A 12177-nucleotide genomic window follows, 5' to 3' on the forward strand; every position below is an offset into this window, starting at 1 on the left:
CTTCCGTTTCCCCTCTTGTGCACCGTAGCGCCGTTCCCGCCAACGCCCGAGGTCCGGCAGCCGCTGAGCTCGACGCCGGCGAGGATCACGGCCGCCCTAGCTTCTCCCGTTTGCCCTGCTAGATGCGCGCGAGCCTGGGCATTCCGTAGATGCCCTCCGCCGGCCATTTGGTCGCCGGAGCAAGAAACCCGAAGGCCTCCGCCGCCTCGGCCTCGCCGGAGACTCAATGCCGGCGGGATTGAGTCGTTTGACCAGGGGTTTGACCTCCCCTGGGTCTATGACAGGTGGGCCCCCGCCATCAGGTGATTAGTTTAAGCTAATCACCACCTAAGCTAACCCCCTGACACTGACATGTGGGCCCTAGTGCCCCTAATCTTTAATTAAACTAAACTAACCCCCCCTGTCTAACCTGTGTCACTGACGTGTGGCCCCCACACGTCAGGTTTGACTCTGGGCGACCCAGTTGACCTGCTGACCTCAGCCTTACGCCATGCTGACGCAATATTCCTTTTCTGGAATTTAGTTCATTTTATAAATATTCAGGAAATTCCAGAAATTTGTAAAAACTTCTAAAAATCATAGAAATTCAACCGTAACTCCAAATTAGATAATTTATATATGAAAAATTATCAGAAAAATTCAAGGAATCCATCTGTACCATTTTCATGCATGTTAGAACAACTTGTAGCTGCTGTTTAGCACAAATCAATTAAATGGCATTTGAATAATCACATATGGAGTTTGAATTTGAATCTTGTATTCAAACCAACTTCATTTAATCTTTTGCTAGTTGCATTAGCCCAAAACACATTCATTTTGCCATGTCATGATCATGCATCATATTGTGCATTGCATTGATTGTGTTCCCTTCTGTGTTGCCGGTATTTGTCCCCTCTCGATAGATGTGATACCGATGATGTGATCGTTGACACTGATGAAGACTCAATGTTATCTTCAGAAGTGCCAGGCAAGCAAAACCCCCTTGTTCATTCCGATACAATCCTACTCTCTCGCTCCTGCTCTCTTTTACTGCATTAGGACAACACCGATTCATCTGTTACTTGCTGCGGTAGCTGAACCCCTTTATCCTTTGCATGACCTGTCATTGCCACAGTAAATAGATGAAACCCACTAGCATGAGTAGGAGTTGTTTGAGCCCTGATGTGCCTACTCATTCATGCTTGTTTGTTATGCCTGCTACTGCTTAGAGTTGAGTCAGGTCTGATTCATCGAGGATGAATCAGAGGTGTGTGAACATGTCCTACTATGTGTGAGCTAAGTGTGTGAACACGATTTGGTAAAAGGTGTCGGTGAGAGGCCATGTAGGAGTACATGGTGGATTGTATCATTGAAGCCATCCTTAGGAACTGAGTTCTGTGTTTGTGATCCATGATTCAGCTACTACCATGCATTGGGCCCTGAAATATGACCCCGCTCGACTTCTTATTCACCCTAGTCCTCTGTCCAGGAGTTGCAAGTAGTTTCTGGTGTTTGTAGCTTACTGGAGGCCGTGGACAGCGCTGACCGTAGGGGTGGGCTATGATGCGGTAGGTACGTGGCACGGTGTACCGGATGCCCGTTTGGTATCTCAGGAACCCTGTTCACATCGTTTGGGGCTGTGAGCGAAACTCCGGCCGGATCTCCTCATGGATGGAACCCGAATAGGCGATAAACCTGGACTAGAGACTTGAGTGTTTAGGTAGGTCGTGGTCTACACCCACGTCGGCTTTCGCTTGAAGTCTGCCGAGCACATGTCGTGTGCAGACGCTAAGTGGTGGAAACATGTATGAAGAAGTACACCCCTGCAGGGTTAACATCATCTATTCGAATAGCCGTGTCCGCGGAAAAGGACTTCTGGATTGCTTATATCAGTTCATAGACAAGTGAAAGTGGATACTTCAAAATGCGCAAGATAAGCGTGAGTGCTATGGATGGCGTTCTCGTAGGGAGACGGGAGCGGATCCATAGTGGTGTATTGATATGGTGAATATGTGGACTCGTGTGCGCCACCTCAAAAGAGTCGCTTGCAGTCGTAGTTTAGGATAGCCACCGAGTCAAAGCTGGCTTGCTGCAATTAAACCCCACCATCCCCTTGTTGAAAATGATGCATATGTAGTTAGTTCTGATGTAAGTCTTGCTGGGTACATTTGTACTCACGTTTGCCTATTTTATGTTTTTGCAGAGAGACTTCAGTCTCACTAGTAGTTCCACGTGGACTTCGACGTTTAGCTTGTTACCTCAGCTACGATCTTGTGCCCTCGGCAGGATCTGATAGATAGTCAGGCTTCTCAGCCTTTTTCATTTATAGATGTCTGTACCCAGACATGATAGCTTCCGCTTGTGCTTTGATTTGTATGCTCTGAATGTTGGGTCATGAGACCCCTGTTTGTAATATCTCGCTCCTCGGAGCCTATTGAATAAATTACTTGAGTCGTAGAGTCATGTTGTGATGCCATGTTGTGTTTGCACATATCGAGCATATTGTGTGTATGTTATTGAAATGCTTGGTATGTGTGGGATCTGACTATCTAGTTGTTTATCTTTAGTAGCCTCTCTTATCGGGAAATGTCTCCTAGTGTTTCCACCGAGCCATGGTAGCTTGCTACTGCTCCGGAACACTTAGGCTGGCCGGCATGTGTCCTTCTTCGTTCCTGTGTCTGTCCCTTCGGGGAAATGTCACGCGATGAATACCGGAGTCCTGTTAGCCCGCTACAGCCCGGTTCACCGGAGTCCTGCTAGCCCAGTGCTACAGCCTGGATTCACTCGCTGATGACCGACACGTTCGATGCTGGGTCATGGATGCCTGTCCCTGTAAGTCTGTGCCACTTTGGGTTTACGACTAGCCATGTCAGCCCCGGGCTCCTTATCATATGGATGCTAGCGACACTGTCATATACGTGTGCCAAAAGGCGCAAACGGTCCCGGGCAAAGGTAAGGTGACACCCGTGGGAATACCGTGCGTGAGGCCGCAAAGTGATATGAGGTGTTACATGCTAGATCGATGTGGCATTGAGTCGGGGTCCTGACACTTGGCGGCGGGGCCTCGACAGCAGGGAGGCGCGTCCATGGCAGGGCCCGACGGATCCGGACAGGGGCGGCGCTGGAGGGCGACGCGAGGCAGAGGAGGAGCGGTTGGAGGCGGCAAGCCGGCAAGGGAACCAGGCGTAGGGAGCTCCACTCCCTGGCTCGATGTGGAGGAGGCGACGAGGAAGAGCGGCGGTGCTGTGTGGGATCGAGGGAGATGAGGGAGGAGCGCACGGGCGACGCGAGGAAGGAGATGGGGATCGGGCCCCGGGTTTGAGCGATGCGTGTGTGGCGGCGGTGGTGGGAGGACGAGAGGGAGCGAGTGAGAGGAGGGGATCGGTCTCCTGGCGGCTAGGGTTAGAGGGGTCGGCTGGGCCTTGGGCCGCAGCTACACGAGACCCAAATGGTCGGCTGGGCTGGGCTGGAATCTCTCTCTCCCTCACACACATGACAGAAGAGAGAAAAAAAAATAAAGAAAGAAAAGGAAAGAAAGAAAAAGGTTAGAGAAGGGACTTGGGCATGGGGATAAATTTGATGGACTCACAAAGATGTGCTCGTTCCAAGAAAAATAGAAAGAGGCATGATTGAAAAATGTAAATTCAAACTCATTTGAATTTAATTCAAATGGGTTTGAACTAGGACTTGATAAAAGGAAGGTCCAAAAAATGTTCGGATTTTTGGTGGAGCTCCGGAAAATGACGAAATAATTTATTGGACAACATTTGAGGTCAAAGGCATGGGGAATTATTTTGCAAGTGTGTTTTGGTGATTTCCAAAATAAAGAAATATTTAATATAGCTCCCTAATATTGGAGGAGACGTTGAATATGTTTTAAAGAGAAATCACCATGTGAATCCCTCGATTTAAATGGATTGAAAAATCCATACAATTTATTTAGTTGAGTTTTTAAAAATTAAATGGCATGATGGCATGATGACGTGATGCAATGCAAAAATAAAAGAGCAAGCACAAAAGAAACACATGGCAAAACTCGGAATAGCTGGAAGTCTTATGAAGCATCGGTCTCGGGGCGTTACAATGGCCGTCGCCCAGGAAGGACTTGCCTCACTAGCGATAGATCTTCACGAAGTAGGCGATATCCTTGCCCTTACAAACTCCTTGGTTCAACTCCACAATCTTGTCGGAGGCTCCCAAGTGACACCTAGCCAATCTAGGAGACACCACTCTCCAAGAAGTAACAAATGGTGTGTTGATGATGAACTCCTTGCTCTTGTGCTTCAACTTATAGTCTCCGCAATACTCAACTCTCTCTCACAGGATTTGGATTTGGTGGAAAGAAGATTTGAGTGGAAAGCAACTTGGGGAAGGCTAGAGATCAAGATTCATATGGTAGTAATGGAACATCTTGGTCTCAACACATGAGTAGGTGGTTCTCTCTCAGAAAATGTAAGTTGGAAGTGTAGGTTTGTTCTGATGGCTCTCTCCACGAATGAAGAGGGGGTGGAGGGGTATATATAGCCTCCACACAAAATCTAACCGTTACACACAACTTGCCAATCTCGGTGGGACCGAATTGCGAAACTCGGTCGGACCGATTGAGCAAATCTAGTGACCGTTAGGAATTTCGATGGGACCGACATGCAACTCGGTAGGACCAATATGGTTAGGGTTAGGTCATAACATAATCTCATGAGACTGATTACACAAACTCGGTGGGACCGATTTTGGTAATAAGCTAACCAGAGAGTTGGTCAGATAAACTCGGTGGGACTGATTCGCTCATTTCGATGAGACCGAAATGTTACAAAAGGGAACCAGAGAGTTTACATTGCAATCTCGGTAGGACCGGTTACACAAACTCGGTGAGACCGATTTTGGTAATGGACATACAGAGAGATTGCAATCCCATCTCGGTGAGGCCGAGATCCCTATCGGTGAGACTGATTTGCCTAGGGTTTGTGGCAGTGGCTATTACATTTGAACTCGGTGGCGCCGGATAGAAAGAATCGGTGGGGCCGAGTTTGACTTTTGGCTTAGGTCATATGTGGATGTGAGAATGTAGTTGAGGGTTTTGGAGCATATCACTAAGCACTTTGAGCAAGAACCTCATTAAGCAACACCTCATCCCTTCTTGATAGTATTGGCTTTTCCTATAGACTCAATGTGATCTTGGATCACTAAAATAGAAAATGTAGAGTCTTGTGCTTGAATCTTGAGCCAATCCTTTGTCCTTAGCATCTTGAAGGGGTTCCACCCTTTAGTCCATGCCACTTCATTGTTGAAATTATCTGAAACATACTAGGTAAAAGTGTTAGTCTTACAAGAGATATGTTGACATTAATTACCAAAATCACCCATGGAGCACTTGTGCTTTCAGTTACTCTGTTCTTATGAACTTAATACTCTAGATGCATGCTGGATAGCGGTTGATGTGTGGAGTAATAGTAGTAGATGCTGACATGAGTCGGTCTACTTGTCACGGACGTGATGCCTATATACATGATCATGCCTAGATAATCTCATAATTATTCGCTTTTCTATCAATTGCTCGACAGTAGTTTGTTCACCCACCGTAATACTTATGCTATTTCGAGAGAAGCCACTAGTGAAACCTATGGCCCCCGGGTCTATCTTTTATCATATAAGCTTTCAATCTACCTTTATTTGCATCTTTACTTTTCCAATCTATATTATAAAATACCAAAAATATATTTATCTTATCATACTATCTCTATCAAATCTTACTTTCGCAAGTGGCCGTGAAGGGATTGACAACCCCTTTATTGCGTTGGTTGCGAGTTCTTTGTTTGTTTGTGTAGGTGTGTGGGACTTTTGAGGAGCCTCCTACTGGATTGATACCTTGGTTCTCAAAAACCGAGGGAAATACTTACGCTGCTATTTCTGCATCATCCTTTCCTCTTCAAGGAAACCCAACGCAAGCTCAAGACATAGCAAGGACGTCTAACTTGTTTTTGCAGGGCTTGTTGTGATGTGATATGGTCAAGACATGATGTGATCTAAATTGTTGTATGAGATGATCATGTTTTATAACAAAGTTATCGGCAACTAGCAAGAGCAATCTGGTTGTCACTTTTATTCTATGCAATGCAATCGCCATGTAATTGTTTTACTTTATCACTAAGCGGTAGCGATAGTCATAGAAGCAATAGTCGGCGAGACGACAACAATGCTACGATGGACATCAAGGTGTCTTGCCGCTGACGATGGAGATCATGACGATGCTTCGGTGATGGAGACCATGAACACAAGATGCTGATGGCCATATCATGTCACATATTTTGATTTCATGTGATGTTTATTTTTTATGCATCTGTAACATCCCAATTTTCAATTTGGATGTTATACATAGATCATCATATGCATATCATATTTATTCTTGCATTTTGTTGTGATCCTAGAAATCTTAAGCAACTCAAGGACTCAAGGAGAGAGTTGGAGGTTTCACAAAATTCATATTTGAATTTTTCAAATTTGAAGAAAGGATCAACTTGATTTTATTATTTTTCTCTCCAATTATTTCCAATATTAAAAATAAATAAGAGAAGATAATATGACTTTTTCAAACTAAGAGAAATAGTGGAGGAATGTAACATCCCAAATTTCCAATTTGGAATGTTATACAATAGATCATCATTGAATATCATGTTTTATTTTGTTTTGGCCTGATCCTAGAAATTCTACGCAACTCAAGGACCCTCGGAGAGAGTTGGGGATTTCGATATTTTCATATTTGAGTTTTCTTGAATTTCGAAAATAGGATCATTTGATTTTATTTATTATATCTTCAATTATTTCTAAAATAAAAGCATGAGAGAGGGAATAAAATGACTTTCCCAAAATAAAGAAATATTTAGGATTTAATAAAAAATCAACTAAGTTTTTTATTGGAGTTTTTGCTATTTTATTTGAATTTAGGAAAAATTGCACGTATTTCAAAACTGCATTATAGGGCCAAGAAAATGTTCATCTTGTTTTAAATATTTTATTTAGACGGTGAAAATTTGTTTTGGTATTTTTAGATTTTTATTTCTTTTTCTAGAATTTATTTTCTGTTCAGCAGAATTATTTTTTAAAAAAAATCTCCCCGCGCCCGACTGGGCCGAAGCCCAGCCAGGATAGGCCGGCCCGCAGCGCCGTCGCATTCCCCGCGCCGCGCCGCCGCCGAGTCCGAGCCGGACTCCGCCTCCCGCCGCTGCTTTGCCCCTCCCCCAAGCCACCGCACCCCCTCCCCCTTTAAATACCGAGCCACGCCCCCCTGGAGCCCCAAGCCACCCCGCCGCCGCACTCCATCGCCGCCACAGCCGCCGCCCCACCGCCTAGCGCCGCCGCCGCCGGTCGCCGCCACCCCGCCACCCCCGCAGCCCCGCCGAGTCCCGCCGGAGCACTGCCAGAGCCCGAGCCGAGGTAGCCGCCCCGCCGCCCGGTTTTTCTAAAAGAAACCGATCCTTTTTTAGAAAACCCTAGTTTCGCTTTTTTATTAGATTGGTTTTTTTTCAGTTTATTTTATTTAGCGAGCGTTCGCCCGTTCGTTCGTTTTAACGAACGAATTCGCCGTTTAGTTTTAGTTAACAAACGTCCATTCGTTAAACTGTTCGTCAGTTTTTCTTTTCCTCGGATTTTCCACGATTATTCTAGATCGTGATTTCTGATCCAATTTTCGTTTTAGTTTATCTTTTCGCTCGTTTATTGGAATCAGGCGATTCAAGCGCCTAGAGTTTTGTCTCGAAACCCTCTTTCCGTTTAATCAACTCAAACAAGTTTTTTGCTTCTGTAAAATTTGACTTAGGTCTAGATTAGTAAACAAAGCTTGTTTCTTTCGCCGTTTGAGTTTTATTGTTTCTTTCGATTTGATTCTTTTTGCAAACCGGAGTTCTTAAGTTGAACTTTCTGGTTAGATATTTTAATTGAGTTTTACATGTGCATCAGATGAGTACTTATTGTATGCTTGTTTGCTTGTTTGTTTGCGATAGAGTATCCGGATTGCGCCGCTTGCTACTTCGAATCCCTAGGTTTCACGGATCATCAGCAAGGCAAGTAACACTTTGATCATACCTCTTTACTACCCAGTTTTTATGCATTAGATCAACCCTCAAACAATTGCATGATTAGGATCTGATTTAATATGTGGGTTTTGGGAAGTAGATGAGGTAGTACCTATTACCTGTTTTACTATCAAACCTTTGGGACTTACTTCTACGTTTGCTTATATTGCCATGCTATGCTAGTAGACGTGGATTGGGGTGAGTGAATCCATGACAGATGTGAGATTGTTAATTAATGGTTTATTTAAGGTGGCAACTTTAATACACATCTGGGTGGATTGTGGTACTTGGGTATTCCAGGATTGCCTGTTTTTCTTTATGGACCGCCACCCAGGCTCAAAGGGATCATGAGATTATTCATGCTAGAAACTTCCGTGTGCAGCCACAAGCTACTATGGGCTCTATCATAGTTGATTAAGTTGTGCGAACTCTTACAGTGGTAGAGTAGCAGATGTAGGGGAAAGTAGGTGTAACTGCCTACCCGATCGTAAGGTGCTAGCGCTTCTGAAAGACTATGTCTCGGTCATCCGTTTCTCAAACACCATGTAGTGCGAGAAAACCAACGGAGGAGATCGAGTCTTGTGGGGAAAAGTGCGCAAACCTCTGCAGATTGTATAAACTAATCATGGTTAGCCGTGTCCCCGGTTATGGACATCTTGAGTATCTAGTACTTGGATTATCATGTGAATCTCATCATGTTACTTTAATTATTATTGTTGGGTTTTAATGATGATGCTTAATTGGGATTGAGAATGCTGTCAACCATTATCAATGTTTAACAACCACCATGATAGTTAAATAAATTTATTCATTTGCAGTAGGGAAATGTTGGCTTTATGCAAAAACTGTAACCATAGAGCTTTCCACCAGCCATATTATGCACGTAGTGTAGCCTTATTCTTTCATTACTCTCTATGTGTTATATTGCCAGCATATTCCATGTGCTGTCCCGTTTTCGGGCTGCAACGTTCATGTTGCAGACTTTTCAGACGACGAGTAAGATGCCTTAGGATCGTGGTTCTATACTCAATGATGCCGTTGGAGTTGATGGACTCACTTATCTTCCAAGCCTTCCGCTATTATCGTTATTAGATGGCCTTAAGCCATATTTATTGTATTGAGTTCTCTTTTGAGACATACGATGTAATAAGTGTGTGATTGCTACTCTGTTATAAATCCTTCAAGTACTGTGCATGTCAGCATTACTGATCCAGGGATGACACTGAAGCACATAGATCAGACTGTTTGAGGTCTGGTCGCTACAAGATGGTATTAGAGCACACGCTGACTGTAGGACACGACCACTAAGCTAAAGCCCTAGATCACTACTCACTCTTCTCAATTCCGACTCCTCATCTTTTCTACTCTCTTTTAGGATGGCGGATGCAAGGAACAAGTTCACGCAACCGGATGAAGATACACCCTTTGGACGCCACTTGAAGGAAGTCACTAAGTATCTAAACATCGGAGTACCAAGCTTCACCGGGACCTACATCGCCACTTTACCAGAAGAGGAGCGTTGGATGGTTCAAGTTCAAGTTCCAGGAAGGACATTCATGCCCGTCACTGAGCCCATAGAGTTTTCCTTTGATGCACCAACCTGGAGTCTAGGAAAGAGCATGGCAGGTCACATCGCCATGGGACACATTGGAGAAGTTTACCACAAGGATCTCAAGGATACTATCTACCAGATTTGTGGGCGCAGAGATGATCAATGGGAGATGATCAACACCAGGAAGGATAGATCAATTGCAGATTTCATCCAGGAGTTAAACCAGCACATTCGACGCCAGGAGAACCAGATGTGTGCATGCATGATTGATCTGAAGAAGGCCATGACCAATATCACGGAACTGGAGGAAGAACTCAAGTCTACACGCGATGGATATGAGGAGGAAATTGCGACACTCGTGGAGAAGAATGAAGATCTGAAGAAGAAGCTAAAGGTGTTTATGGGATTTCCCGCAACTGAAGAAAATGATGATTGCACTTGCCCGGAGAACTATATCATCATCGATGACACCGACTCAGACCCAGATGATAGTGATGATGACTATGTTGATGAAGCTGGAGCAGATATCATGGAGTCTTCAACGGAGCAGTTTTTCTAGACGACCACCATAACAGTAGTAGTATTCTCCCATGTATCCAGTATAGTCTGAGCACTCTTGTAACGATAGTTAGACCATTGTATGCCCTTGCTTGTTTGAATGAAGTTATTTTGTTTGCATTTGTCTCATGTGCATATGGGTAGTGTTTTCCCTTTAGACCTCATTCTATTCTATATTCTCATCTTTTCTAAAACCCTCAGATGCCTCCAAGACGTGACAATGGATTTGCTTTCCCACCGGAGCTCACTCAGTTGATCCAGCAGCAGAATGCGTTGATGCAGCTTCTAGTCCAGAATCAGAATCAGGAGAACAACAACAACAACCCACCACCACCACCACCACCTGTTGATCACTTAACCCGTTTTCTTAGACTGAATCCGCCGATGTTTCCAGTAGCACCGAGCCGATAGTTGCAGATGATTGGCTCCGTAAGACAGGAAGGGAGTTGACCACTGCAGGATGCACTGATGCGGAAAAGGTGTGTTTTGCCGCACATCAGCTAGAAGGACCCGCACCATCATGGTGGGAGAATTTCACAACCACTTATCCTATAGACACTGTCTCATGGGATCAGTTTCAGCAGGCTTTCTGTACTGCCCATGTTTCAGCAGGAGCTATGGCCATGAAGAAGCGTGAGTTTCGCAACTTGCGCCAAGGAGGACGGACAATTGTCCAGTATGTGGATGACTTTAGTAAGTTAGCACGTTATGCCCCACATGAGGTTGCTACTGATGCAGCTAAGCAGGAGAAGTTTCTGGAAGGACTAAATGATGAGCTGAGCATGTAGTTGATGGCAGCAAGTTTCAACAACTACCAGGAGTTGGTAGACCGTGCTCTTATGATTGAAGGGAAGCAACAGCAGATTGAAAACCGCAAGAGGAAGTATGGACAAGGGAAGTACAATTCTGGAGCTCAGCAGAAGCCACATTTTACCCCGAAATCGGGAGGACATTTTCAACATACCCATGGAGGAGGTAGCTCGCATAATCATAATGGTCCCAAGAATGGGAATGGGAATGGAGGAAGCAACAGCCAGAACCGTACCAACCCATCAACCCCAGCTAAGAGAGACCTGAGCCAAGTCACTTGCTTTAAGTGTCAGAAGACTGGACATTATGCCAATGAATGTCCTGAAGGCCAGAATGGAAATGGCAATGGAAGCTCTGGGAAGAAGCCGAACTCTTTCAACAGGGGACAGGTGAACCACGTTAATGTGGAGGAGGTTGAAGCTCAGCCAGATGCAGTAATAGGCAAGTTTTTGGTTAAGCCATTTACTACAATTGTTCTTTTTGATACTGGTGCATCGCATTCATACATATCAAGGGGATTTGTGGATACGTATAAACTGCCCACCAAGGTTCTTAGAACACCTATGTTAGTAAGCTCACCAGGAGCGGAGTATATGGCTAGTCGAGGATGTTTTCAAGTGCCATTGAGTGTAGGTAGGCATGTTTTCCCCTTCAGATTTAATCATTTTGGAATCTCAAGGTTTTGGATGTGATTTTGGGTATGGATTGGCTATCGATGTATGGAGGAAACATAGATTGCGCTAGTAAGTCGATTTTGCTTACCACCCCAGAAGGGAGAAGAATCAAGTATGTATCAAGACATGAGCCGAAGAGGATGCAAGTAAATTCCTTATCAGGAGTTGTGCAGGAGGAAGTACCAGTGGTAAAAGATTTCCCTTATGTATTTCCAGAAGAATTGCTAGGCATGCCACCAGATAGAGACATTGAGTTTTTGATTGAACTTTTGCCATACACAGGGCCGATATCTAAGAGACCATACAGGATGCCTGCAAATGATTTGGAAGAAATTAAGAAGCAGATTAAGGAGTTACTAGATAAAGGCTATATTCGCCCAAGTTCTTCACCTTGGGGATCGCCAGTAATTCTAGTGGAGAAGAAGGATGGATCATTAAGGGTGGTAGTTGATTATCGAGGATTGAATGCAGTAACCATCAAGAACAAGTACCCGTTGCCGATGATCAATGATTTGTTTGACCGATTGCAAGGAGC

This window comes from Triticum aestivum, chromosome 1B (assembly GCF_018294505.1).
Source record: "Triticum aestivum cultivar Chinese Spring chromosome 1B, IWGSC CS RefSeq v2.1, whole genome shotgun sequence".
NCBI classification, from domain to species: Eukaryota; Viridiplantae; Streptophyta; class Magnoliopsida; order Poales; family Poaceae; genus Triticum; species Triticum aestivum.